This window comes from Urocitellus parryii, chromosome 7 (genome assembly GCF_045843805.1).
Source record: "Urocitellus parryii isolate mUroPar1 chromosome 7, mUroPar1.hap1, whole genome shotgun sequence".
Taxonomy (NCBI): Eukaryota; Metazoa; Chordata; class Mammalia; order Rodentia; family Sciuridae; genus Urocitellus; species Urocitellus parryii.
Window position 1 is genome coordinate 93,388,464 of NC_135537.1, and position 12,733 is coordinate 93,401,196.

The window sequence follows — 12,733 nt, forward strand, 5'->3', positions numbered from 1 at the left end:
AAACATACACCTGAACATGTCCAAGTGAAGTAGATCGGCGGAGGGAGAACTCAGCAAGCAGCTCCTGTCAGCTTAGTGAGTGCTGGCATGGGCCTGGGGGCCTCCTGCCCAACTCCATGCATGTTCCATGAGTCCCATGTGTTCCTTTTGTCTTTGAGAAGAATTTGCTTTTTTTTTTTTAAGTTTTATGATAGACCTGCACATGTACAGCCAAGTTAAAAATTTAGGAACTGGGTTGGGAGTGGTGATGCTGGCCTGTCATACCAGCTACATGGCTAAAGCTGGAGGCTGTCTTGAACCTAAGAGTTCAAGATCATCCTTGGTAACAAATCAGGATCTGTTTGAAAAAAAAAAAAAAGACTATACGACAACAACAAAAACAATGAAAAAAGAACTATTTTATTAAATACTTGCAGATTTTTTTTTCTTTTTTGGGGGAGTTACTGGGGATTGAATTTAGGTGCACTTGACACTGAGCCACATCCCTAGTCCTATTTTGTATTTTATTAGAGACAGGGTCTCACTGAGTTGTTTAGCACCTCTCTAAATTGCTGAGGCTGGCTTTGAACTTGTGATCCTCCTGCCTCAGCCTCCCCAGCGCAGCTGGGGTTATAGGTGTGTGCCTGGCTCAGAATTTCTTTTTAAGCTAAGATTAATTGAGTACTGCCTGTGCACTAGGTACTATTTTAAGTGTTTTTATTTTTTTTGGCGGGGGGGGGTGTTATATCTTTTTTTGTAAGTTGCTTTTATCTGTTCTACTGATAAGAACACGGGGGCCCAGCAAGGTCAGTGCTTTGCCCAGGTGACTCAGCTAGCATGTAGCCAGACTGGCTAGAATCATGAGAGTGTAACTCTAGCCCTTGGGCTCTGTAGGGTACTGCTCGGGACCTCTCATGACATGTACTCTCCCAGAGACTTTATATAGTAAAGCAGATCTAATTTCCTTTTAAATATTTTCTAGGCTCATTTTGAGGGAAAGAAGCACTTTCCCAAGGCCTCTTTGAAGGCACCTAGGAACTTGGGAGGAGACAGTTATGTACTTGAAGCAAGCAAAAGTCTGGGCAGAAACAGGGTCACAAGATGTGGCTGCAGGCTCAGGAGTCCCTGGTGGTGCATGGCCCTTGGCTCAGGTCCACTGTGTCTGCTGCACTGGGGAGGCTTGGGGACTTCACCTCCTATCAGATCTGCACTGTCCAGCCTGAGTGTGACTGAAGAGAGGCCTTTGTCTCCTCCTAGCCCTCCCTGATCCTGAGGGAGGTAAGTCATCAGGCCTTCGCAGGAAGGTGGCTGGTCATTTCTGACACTCAGAGAACAGCTGGACATTTTAGGGTTTTTCACTTTTGGTTTCTGTCATGAGCCGCTATTGTCAGAAGTCAAGAGTGGCAATAAGGCACCTGTGTGCTCCATCCCACCCCCACTGATGGCTTTATTTCCTCTTAAAGCACAGGACTTCAGGGTGGACTGTGGAAGAGTGGGAGAGGTAATGCTAGAAGCCACAGTTTTGCTTCTTTTCAAAGCATGTGAAGGCGGGGACTCTTGGTCCAGGTCCTGCTCCCGCTGCTCTGCAGGGCAGGGAGTAGGGGTCCGGCAGATAGTAGGTGTCCGCTTCTCTCTGGGAGCAGGCTCAGGCATTCGTTCCCAGCACCCACTTGGCTTCTCCTTGGTGTATACCTGGATTAAGCTCCTCTGCTCTTGCAGCAGGGTCCTTAGTGCATCCTTCCAGGAACTGGGCTGGCAGCCCAGAAGGCTCTAGCTTGGCCGATGGGAAATGTGTTGTTTTAGCACATGCCTCTTCCAGTAGGTTTCTAAGGTTCTGCTTGCATCTCATACAGAAGCCATGTTTTAGGATTGTGGCTCTTAAGAAGCACTCCCCAGCCCACCTGCTGGGGTCCAGGCTGACTGTGCAGGTAGCTGTGCCCAGGGCCAGGGTTGGGAGAAGGGATAGATTCTTCTTCTGGAATTCACCCAGTTGGGTTGGAGCTCTGGTGTTTTGTCAGGTCTTTTCTTTCTTTCTCTGTTTCTTTCAACTCTTTGTGATCAGAGTATTTCCAGAAGTTCCCAAGGTGGAGAAACTAACACCACAAATTCAGTGAGCAGGTACCCCTCCCTCACATCCTTTCATTTCATCTCCAGGAAACAGGAATGAATTTTCCTTTAGATTGGGCTTTGAAAACAGATCCACATGGCCAGTCAAATTCTCAAGTTTCTCAATCTACTTTCTGCAGCTATCAACTGAAATTAGAACCCAGGCATGGCTCTGATCAATTACTTTCCTCTCAAAAAACAAATAAAATTAACAAACAACTCTAAAAAATTTATGTGAGTCACCCATATGTACAACCCTGTTCCAGGATCTGGAAATACCCCTGTGGTATGCTTTAGTACCACCAAAGTTAGCAATGGATGGCACTGGCAAAGGCCATGAGAAGGGCCAGTCATTCAAAATGGGACTGGCATGCAAGAAGGGAAACAGGGGTGAAGAAGTTGCAGTTAGGCTAAAGTCCTGTAAGAGCTTGCACTGGAGGTTTCTGAGATTCTGTTTTACATGTGTTTTTTTTTTCTTTTTTTTTTCCCCAACAAATAAGCAACTCAGAGTCAGGAAAGCGTGGAATGATGCTCATTGCCACCAAAGCACATTTGAGCTGCCAGGTAGCAGGGACTTTGCTAGTGGTCTTTCATGGCTCATTCTGGAGAGGTAAGTTGGGGAAGAAAGCAGTGTTTTGGGGAAGGGAGGAGAAATATGTTTCTAAAGTTAAGAATTTAGAGAAGGTCCAACCTCCCTGACACTCTAGCCAAAGAAGGTCGTCTTCATAGCAATAGCAGTCCCAAAAGAAGAAAATGACCCAAACTTCGGCAAACAAGTGAGGATGTGGACTAGACTTTAGGCAATTCTAAAGAGAAGGATGCAGCTGCCTGGAATGGATTTGTACCGAGGAGCTCCAGAGCCAGTTAGTGAGCTGTAGCCTTTGGCATTTGACTCATGCCAGTCATGCTCCTGTGATCATGATTAATTGAGAGGCTGAGGCAGGAGGATGACTTAAGCTGGAGAGTTTAAGACCAGCATGAGCAATGTAGTGAGACCCTTTCTCAAAAAACAAAATAAAACAAAATGCCTCCAGAAGTAGAAGTAACCTTAACAGAAGGAAAAATGCTGCATACTGATCAAAGAACAGATTTACCATGGACTTTTTCAAAAGCAAAAGAAACACTAAAACTATATGAATATGGACAGATGTTTCAAATTCCAAGGAAAATGAATTTCAAACTCAGAATGTTTTCATCATTTAAGTAAAATAGTACATTAGATACAGGTTTAGTTGTGAATTTTCTTTGCTTTCTTTCTTTCTTCCTTTGTGTGTGTGTGTGTGTGTGTGTGTGTGTGTGTGTGTGTGTGTGTATGTGAGAGAGAGAGAGAGAGAGAGAGATTGATGATTGATTGATTCTGGGGATTGAATCAGGTTGTTTTACTTCTAAGCCACATCCCCCAGCCTTTTTTATTTTATTTTTGAGACAGGGTCTCACTGAATTGCCCAGACTGACCTTGAACTTGCATTCCACCCGCCTCAGCCTCCTGAGTTGCTGGATTACAAGTATGCACCACTGCGCCCAGTTAGATGTGCATTTTCAAAAACTCCAAAGCTCTTTTCATCTCTTTGCAAGGAAGCCTCAGGGGGATGTTCTCTACTAACATCAGAGAGTAAATGAGGAAAGAAGTGGATGCAGTTTCTCTCATTTACATTAGGCCCAGCTGTTAAATGCTTTCTATGCATAGTTCAGCTATTAGTATGTTGAATAGTCTTGGGAGAAGGCAGAAACAATAACACTATAGTAAGTTGTATTTATAACTAGACACATGGACCCAGATACTTATAAAGCAAAGAGGTTTATTGAGTTCACAGTTTTAGAACTTGAAAATTCAAGATGGGACAGCCCCATCAGTTTAACCTCTGGTGAGGGACTAATGGCAGATGGCATCACAGAAGAAGTGCATGTAAGAGGGAGAGGGCACATCAGAAAGCTGCAGGCCACCATGATGGGGAGGCACTGTGCTCATATTTTGTAACAACTCTTTCCTGAGAACTCACTCCAGGAGAACAGCATTCCCTTCAAGGCAGCACCACCATGACTTAAGGGCCTCACACCAGGACTCACCTCCTTTTTGTTGGGGGTATTGGAGGTTGAACTCAGGATCACTCTAGCACTAAGCTAAATCTCCAGCCCTTTATATTTTGAGAGAGGGTCTCACTAAGTTGCGAGGCTGGCCTCAAATTTGTGACCCTCCTGCCTCTGCCTCCAGAGTAGCTGGGATTAGAGGCATGTGACATTGCTCCCAGTTTAGGCCCCACCACTTAATATCACCACAGAGTACCAGGATTTCAGCACATAAGTTTGGGATAGACTGTATCCATAGCAAACACCTACCCACCATGGGAACTGCAAAATTTTGGCCTCTCTTATAGCCAGGACTTGTAGCCTGACCCAATTGATGAGATGTGTCTGTGTCACATTAAGGAAGTGAACAGGGCTGAGGAGGGTGATCTATCCTTGGCTCTGGAGTGGCAGCATTGACACACTGCAAGGCTGAGATCCTGGCACAGAAATGCCAGGGGGTACAAACTGGAATCCAGAGTCTGTATGAAATAGTAGCAGTTTTGCCTCGCACAGTGGTGTCCACTCAGTGCACCTCAGTCGTATGTCTTTTCTTGTTGCGCTTTGTGTTTTTCCTGAACTTGGCGATTCTCTCAACTTTTTATTTACTTTGTCTTCATTTTGCTAATTATGAATTTTTCCTCATACTGTTTTATTTTGTGGGGGGAGGGGGTCGCTCAACCACATACCTACCTTTTTTTGTATTTTATTTAGAGACTGGACTCCCTGAGTTACTTGGCATCTCACCGAAGCTGAGGCTGGCTTTGAACTCACCATCTTCCTGCCAAAGCCTCCTGAGCCTCTAGGATTACAGGCTGGCACCACTTTGTCCAGGTCTTCCACATACTCTTCAACAGGATCATAATTTTTTTTTTTTTACAATGCAGCAGATATTTCATCATCTTCAAACTCCTTCCCTGCTTAATGAGTGAAAGTCCACTTTTGTTTTTATTCTTTCAGTGTTGGGGATTGAACTCGGGGACACTGTACCACTGAGCTCCATCTTAGCACTTATTACTTCTGTAATTTTGAGACAGGATCCCCCTGTATTGCTAAGGCTATCTTCAAACTTGTGATCCTCCTTCCTTAGCTTCCCCAGTAGCTGAGATTTCAGGTGTGTACCCTTGTGCCCAACTCTTACCACTTGATTCTTTGTTGCAAATAAAGCTGCTGACTTGGGGCTGGGAAGTAGCTCAGCCTCACATGCGTGAAACCACAAAACACAAGGCCTTGTGTTTAAGAATAATAATACATCTAGCCTAGACATATCCTTTAGGGGGGCCATGCACTATTTATTTCTCCTGACTTGTACTTCAGGTCAAGAAGTTAGTAAGGACAGCAGAAGTACAGCCTGCTGGGACATCTGTTCCTCTGCTTGTTGAAGTAGAGGATTAAGGTGTATTGGGCTTGTGGGGCAGAGTTCTTTCTTCCCCTGGTTAATCTCTCCCCTGTCTGTTTTTGCCTGGGGTTTTGCTGTCCTCTCCTGCTTCCATCCTGAACCCCCTTACTTCCACTTCTCTCACTGCAGCCAAAGCCATCTTTTTTGTAGAGGAACAAACAGGCCAAGTCTGACCCCTGCCTAAAATCCTCCCATGGGCTCCCGTTGCAGTTATAGCAAAGCCTGGAATCCTGGCTGTGGCACCAGGGCCCTGCAGGGTCACACGCTTGCTGTCATCTCCCCATTCCCAGTCACCTGTCTTGGGGCCTTTGCACTCCCACCCTGCTGCCTGGAACCCTATGGTTACGCCCATGTCTTGGGTCTTTGTTAGCTTGTCTCTCATCAGAGCCTCACCTATTCAGTGTAACCTCCCCTAATGACCGTCTCCTGCCCACCCTTTCTCTTTTCCACATTCTAGGCATTTTCTTCTTTGAAATCATCTTGTTTATTAATTTCCTTCCTTTTAAAATTCGTCTGTTTCTGTTAGACTACAACTTCTCTAGGAGAAGGGGTGGTGCCTGTGCAGTGCCTAGTGGGAAACTAGAAGGTGCTCACAGAAATGCCTGCTGAAGAACTGGGCCAAGGAGGGGGCCTCCTCCATTCCTCTACTCCTGGGGTCTCCAGAAGGTTGTGGTGGTTGAAGGGTCTTTGTGCTTTTTCTGGTAGACAGAGCCAGATGGCAGTTTCTAGGACCTTCCTGGCGAATGTCTAGGAGTTATGCTGAGAACTGGGCCCCAGGGCACAGCACCTTCTGACCCTGAAGTGCCCACTCACTTGTCCACAGAGGTTGAACAATGGGAAAAGTGTCAATTTCAGTTAGGAAGGGCATCTATATATTGAACCCAGGTCAAGGAGCCGAGCCCAGACACTGCTGGCTCAGCATGGTGCAACAGGCTGGCCTCTGCGATCATCGGTCATGTACCTCACAAGTACATCTGCAGGGTTTTCTCTTTCTCCTTGGTTGAGGAGGTGGTTGGTATTGTATCCGCTCAGCTTGGGTTTGGGGTAGACACTTGGACTGTGTGCATTTCTGCCTTCTCGAGGTTTCTGTGACTGAGGCCCCTTTTCTCAGGTTAGTTGGGTTGTGAATTCTGTCTCTGGTATCCAGAAGGGAGATGATATCTTGTCATTGGGTTCAGACTCATAGGCATGGTTCCTGTGCTTGAGCAGCTCATGGATACTCCATAGGCGACGTGTAGGGAACATGGCACACATCACCTGGGGTTCCCTCAGGGAGATGTTTGTCATACAAATGGGCAGGACACATCTTAACTTCTTTCTCTCAGTGCCTGTCCACTATGCCTGGAGTGACTCATGTTTCCCCTGGAAATCCATTGCCCAGAACATGTAACAGAAGGTCCCAAAGCCTGTCTTTACATCAGCAGAAGCTGGGCAGTGCTGCCTGGTCAGTTAGTCACATTTGAGATGGCCAGGGAAAAGCAGTAGAGTCTACCAGACTGGGAAGGTTCTGGCCCAGAGCCCTGGCAGAGGTGTAGGGTAAAGAAAGGGAATCCCTCAGGTATCCTCGGCTCAGCCAGGCCACCAGCCAGTGGGGCTATCAGCCTAGAGGGGCAGTCAATGGTTGCAGCTTCAGCTGGCGGAAGGATCTTTAGTTGTGGGTATGTCCCTACTTGCCCTCCCTCAGAAGGCACAGAAGTATTGCTGCTCCTGGCAGTGAGGCCCGTGGGCCACAGTGTGTTCCTTAAGATGTTTGTGGAAATTACTTTGCTGCCTCTGCAGGGCCCAGGTCAGACCCCCACATGTTCCTTAGCCTTGGGCTAGGAAAGAACAGCCAACAGGGATACTCCATGACGTTGGAAGAGATGACAGGGTTTCCTGAGATGGATAACCACAAGAATCTCTGCTGTCTTCAGCTGCCTTTTTGGACCTAGTGGCCAAGAGGTGGGAGGAACTGAGTCTGTGCTGTGCGACTTCCCTGATGCTCTCTGAATGTCAGGCTTGGACAGAACAGTCAGCTTGGGAAGACAGAGGCCTGGGAGGGAGGGATTGCTAAAGTTTCATCCTGGAATGATGCCACCCTTGCTCCTGGGGTGCCCCTGGCCTTCTTTGACCCTCTGTCTAGGCCATATCACCCACTCCCATAAGGCTCCATTTGTCACATGCTGGCCTCAGATTAAATCTCTGCAACCCCACATATGGCTCCCATGGGTTCTGGACAGGGTCACTGGGCCTCTGACAGGGGCACACCTTTCTTTACTGGTGTCAATCAGCAGTTCAGATTTCATCTGTCTGAGATGGACCACCTGTTGCCTCATCACCAGGGCTCTGTATCATCCTCTGCTTCTCTGGGCATCCAATGATCACCAGCCCTGCAGATTCCCAGGCCCAAACCCTCAGCTATCCATGACTCCTCTCCACCTGAACCCTTTACTCTTGGGAGCATGTTGGATTCTGCTTGATATTCAGTGCTGGGTCAAGAAAACTCACTGATGCTCACCCACTGCCTCCTTGACTTGATTCCCATCAGTCCCTCCATAGCATTGCCAGTGGCTTTCTCTTGGATGAAAGTCACATCCCATCATTGATTTTCCAAAAAACCCTCCTAGGCCACCCATCTCACTAAGAGCAGAAACCCAGGTGCTGCCCTGTTCTCCAGGATGTGCAGGATTCGGACCCTCATGACCTTGACCCCCATCTCCACCACCTCTCCCCTCCACTCTCTGGCCCTCACTTCAGGTCCTCTCCATGGGGGTCTTTCCTAGCCTACTACATGCGGTGTCTCTGCCCTCCAGCTACTCTCCAAGACATCACCATGTGGCAGTGTCCTCCCCTACATTTGGGCCATGTGTGGACACTCTGCTTCCCTGCATATATACTTGTGGACCAGTGTCTCCCTGTGGAATGTGAGCTCTGTCAGGGCCATCACCACCCTATTCCCAGCTCCTCCTGCAATGCCTAGTACTTAATCAAGCTTCATACTTACTAGTGGAATTAAGGAATGTATCCAAGACTGAGTGATACATAAAAAATTAAAAAATCCAGTAATGCATGAATGCAAGTTATGAGATGAAACTATTAAAGATAGCCATGAGTTCTTGAATTCATAAATCAGGCAATTGTTCCTGGACAGGCATACTTTGTGGCTTACTTTGAAAAATGCCAGGGGGGCTCGCAGCAAGCTCAGCGATGTGGCCAGCAAGAAAGTTTTCTGGAGACTAGGGAGGGGTTGTGGCACACTTTTAGACTGTGCAGGAGCTTGGTACCTGAAGCATTCTTCTATGATTTGTCCCTACAGGCCTCTCTGCAGCCACACATTGCCACTACCTTTCCCAGTTCTCATTTTGAAACTGTTTCCAGCCACTTTGGGCAAAGTTTGGAATTCTGAGCTAACCAGATGCTCTAGATGTGGTCTTCCATCAGTGACAGCGGTCAGGCGGACTGCCTGTTTGCCTCTAGATGGCAGTACAGAGGACACAGGTTGACTCACAGAGACAGGGCACCTTCCAAGCAAAGGACTTTGTAGACACTAGAAACTTCCAAAAAGGAAACGTGGCTGCACTCATGGAAAGATACAGCAAGTGGCAGAAAACCCAACTGAAACTTCTCTGGAGAGGAGAGAGTGAGACGGGAAAGGAAGAAGGGACAAGCTGCAGACATGGCCAGGTCCAGGGACTCAGTGACATCCTCGTGCCCATGCTTGTGTTCTCCATTTCCATTTGGAGTTCTGCTTTCCTATGTTGGTCTCTTCTCAGTTTCTGCCCCTAAGGGCAGTGGACATTTCCTAGAAGCTTCATGTCAATAGTATATCTTTTCTGCTACTCCAGAAGGAAGTCTGGACATTGAAACCTAGTCAATGGACTTGATATTCACATGCCCTTCCTGGGATTATTGGAGCCAGGGAGGTGACATCCAGGAATGGGTTGGGCCTGAGTTCCATTCCTGTGTCCCATCTGACCCACAATTGAGGGGAAACTCTGACTTCTGATTGGCTGGGCCTGTGTCTCATGCCATCTTAGTGGCTAGGAGTGAAGTCAGCCCATCTGAACCATGTGGACCAATGCATGAGGCACTTGTGAAAAGTCTCCAGATAGAAAACCAAAATGCTTTCAACACCCAGAAGCCCCTCAGGCCCTCAGGCTGGGGTAACTCTGCTGCCAAGATAGATGAGTGGTTCTCCCTTGTCATTCTCCATGTGGTTGAAATCATGAGCACCTGGTTTTGGTTCCAGGATCCTTTTGTTCACCCTTCTGTCTATGAGATTCATTTACATTGTGGCATTGTGTCTGCCTTTGCAGAATATTCATCTTGCCTGTGATATAACATTATACTTGGAAAGAATAACCGCAGTTTATTTCCCCACCCTACTGCTGATGTGAGTTTGTCAGCCTGTCCCAAGCAGTGATGTCACAGTCACTCTCACGTGTCTCTGGGCCCATCTGTTGAGGAGTGGATGTGTTGGTGCAGGGCACAGGTGTGTTTACCTTTCACAGATTCTGCCAGAGAGTTTTCCAAGGTGGTTATATCAGTTTGTATTCTTGGAAAGTTCTGAAGTCCCTGAATTTGCTGACATCTGTGAGAGAGAGAGTAATGGGTCTGGGCTTTGTCCAGAGCAGAGGGTTGAGGCTTTTTGGCTGATGAACTCTGAGTCCTGGGAACAGAGAGAGGGAAGGAGATCTGGCTTTCTCCTGTCCTGTCTCCTGTTCACTCTCTATCCTGCACAAGCCTTCATGGGTCTTCCACTTTTTCACTTTCTGTGGAATTATTTCCCTGCCACCTAGCTGGGGAAGTATGGTTGAAGACTTCACTTCCAGGGTACTGAGGGCAGGAGAGCAGGAGTGCATTTTCTCAGAACCCAGGCCTTTTGTTCAGAGCTCCTGGTAGGTCTTCCCTTGTGTGCTCTTCTTGGCCTCACCAGATTAGGTGACCCAGTGTGTCCCACTGACATCCCCACTTGGCCAAAGAACATATGGAATCATAGACAGATTCTCCAGGATTCCTGATAGTCCCCCAGGTTTTGAATAATAAAGGAATGCTTTGGCTTGGCCATTCTAAGAAAGAGGAACCTCAAATAGGATGTGGTTTCACAATCCAAGGAATCCTCTGCCAGCAGCAGTGCCCTAGAAGGACAAGGCAATGTGTGAATCACACTGCTCCAAGCCACTTCCACATCCCACCAGGGATGTCTGGCCCCAGCTGGCACTGCCACCAGAGAAAATCACTCTTAAATTAAACATGTCTGTAGCTGGGCACCACTACACATGCTTGTCATCCCCACTACTCAGGAGGCTGAGGCAGGAGGATCGCAAGATTGCATTCCAGCATGGAAATGGAAGGCGATCCTCAGGGTTATACAAAATGTCATATAAGAGGAAAGGAGGGGTAAGACAAGATAATACAAATGGAAGAAAGGATGTACAGTAGAAGGGGTAGAGAGAGAAAAGGGGAGGGGAGGGGAGGGGAGGGGAGGGGAGGGGGGACAGTAGAGAATAGGACAGACAGCAGAATACATCAGACACTAGAAAGGCAATATGTCAATTAATGGAAGGGAAACTGGTGTGATACAGCAATCTGTATATGGGGTAAAAGCGGGAGTTCATAATCCACTTGAATCAAACCGTGTAATATGATGTATTAAGAACCATGTAGTGTTATGAACGACCAATAAAAAAAAATAAAAAAAAAAAAAAAAAAAAAATAAAATAAATTTATTTGGAATACAAAAAAAAAAAAAAAAAAAAAAAAAAAAGATTGCATTCCACCTGGGCTACATAGTGAAGCACTCTCTCAAAACAAATGAAAACTGAATGTCCTTTCAAATACTTTCAAAAGTCATTTAAATACAGGAGCTGTGATGTTACAGTAGGTAGGGAAGTTGCATGGGATTGTTTTCCTTTTTTTTTTTTTGTAGTGCTGGTGATAGAACCCAGGGTCTTGTGCATGCTAATTATCTCTAATACTGAGTGACCTCCTCCAAAAACATTGATGTATTTTATTGCATTAATAATAAAAAACTTTATTTACCAAAAAGAGATCATATACCAAGAGAAAAGATGACTCAGAGTAGGAAGAAAACATTTCCACTTCATTTAATCCACAAAGGAATAGAATGTAGAATATATAGATTCTATAAAGTAACAAGAATAAGATAAATAACCCCACAGGGAACATGCCAAGGTTACAAGTAGGATTTCTGCAAAAGCTAAACATTTTGTGAATTATCAGCGAAAAGCAATTTAAGCAAAGTAAGCTAATTTCATACCCATCAGATTGGCAAAAATGAGTAAGTTTGACAATAGCAAATGCTGAGGGTAATTTGGAGATCAAGCATGAGCTCACGATGGGCAGAACCACGTTGAGAAAAACATGGGGTACTTGAGCAAGTGAATGATGGATTTATACCTATCATAGTTTTCACTATATGGGACTCTTGGTCACTTGAAATGTAGATAGTGCACAATTGAGGAATGAACTTCAAAACTTTCTGCTTGTTTGGGAGGCAGCTCAGTAGTAAAGCAATTGTTTCACATGCACAAGGCCCTGGGTGCCATCCTCAGAATTGCACCTCATCCCATGCCCAAAATAACCCACAGTTTATTTAATTTACATTAATTGAAATTTAGAAATTGATACCTGGTCTTTATCAGAAAAGCTTTATTTGTTTGGGACAACTTGGGTTGGTGAATATTTTTAACCTATAAATAGTGTGAAAATTGAGTAGACAAAATAATTCTTGTGGTATTTGTTTGGGTTGGGCTGGGGATAGAACCCAGGGCCTTGAACATGTTAGGTAAGTGCTCTGACACTGAGCTAAACCACTATCCAAGGCCAGTTATTTCTGATTAAAATCTGAAAGTGAAATGGCAGAAAAGAAAAAGAAAAAGAAAAGCTGGCAATGAAATAAGCATAAACTATACAAAAGATTTCAAAGGATCAATACTAAAAATAGTTGGAATATCTCTAGTATTTTTTCCCTGTGTTGATTTCATGTCAACATGATGATAATTTGGATACATCGGATTAAATAAAATGCATTCTGAACCTTAATTTTACCTGTCTTTTCCCTTTTAATGTGTATATTTTCCCTTGACACAAAACATGAGGTTCACATACTTCTCTTGGACCAGCCTCCACTCTGCTCCCAGGTGCAGGCTATGAATCCAGTATAGGAATATACATTGTAGCATC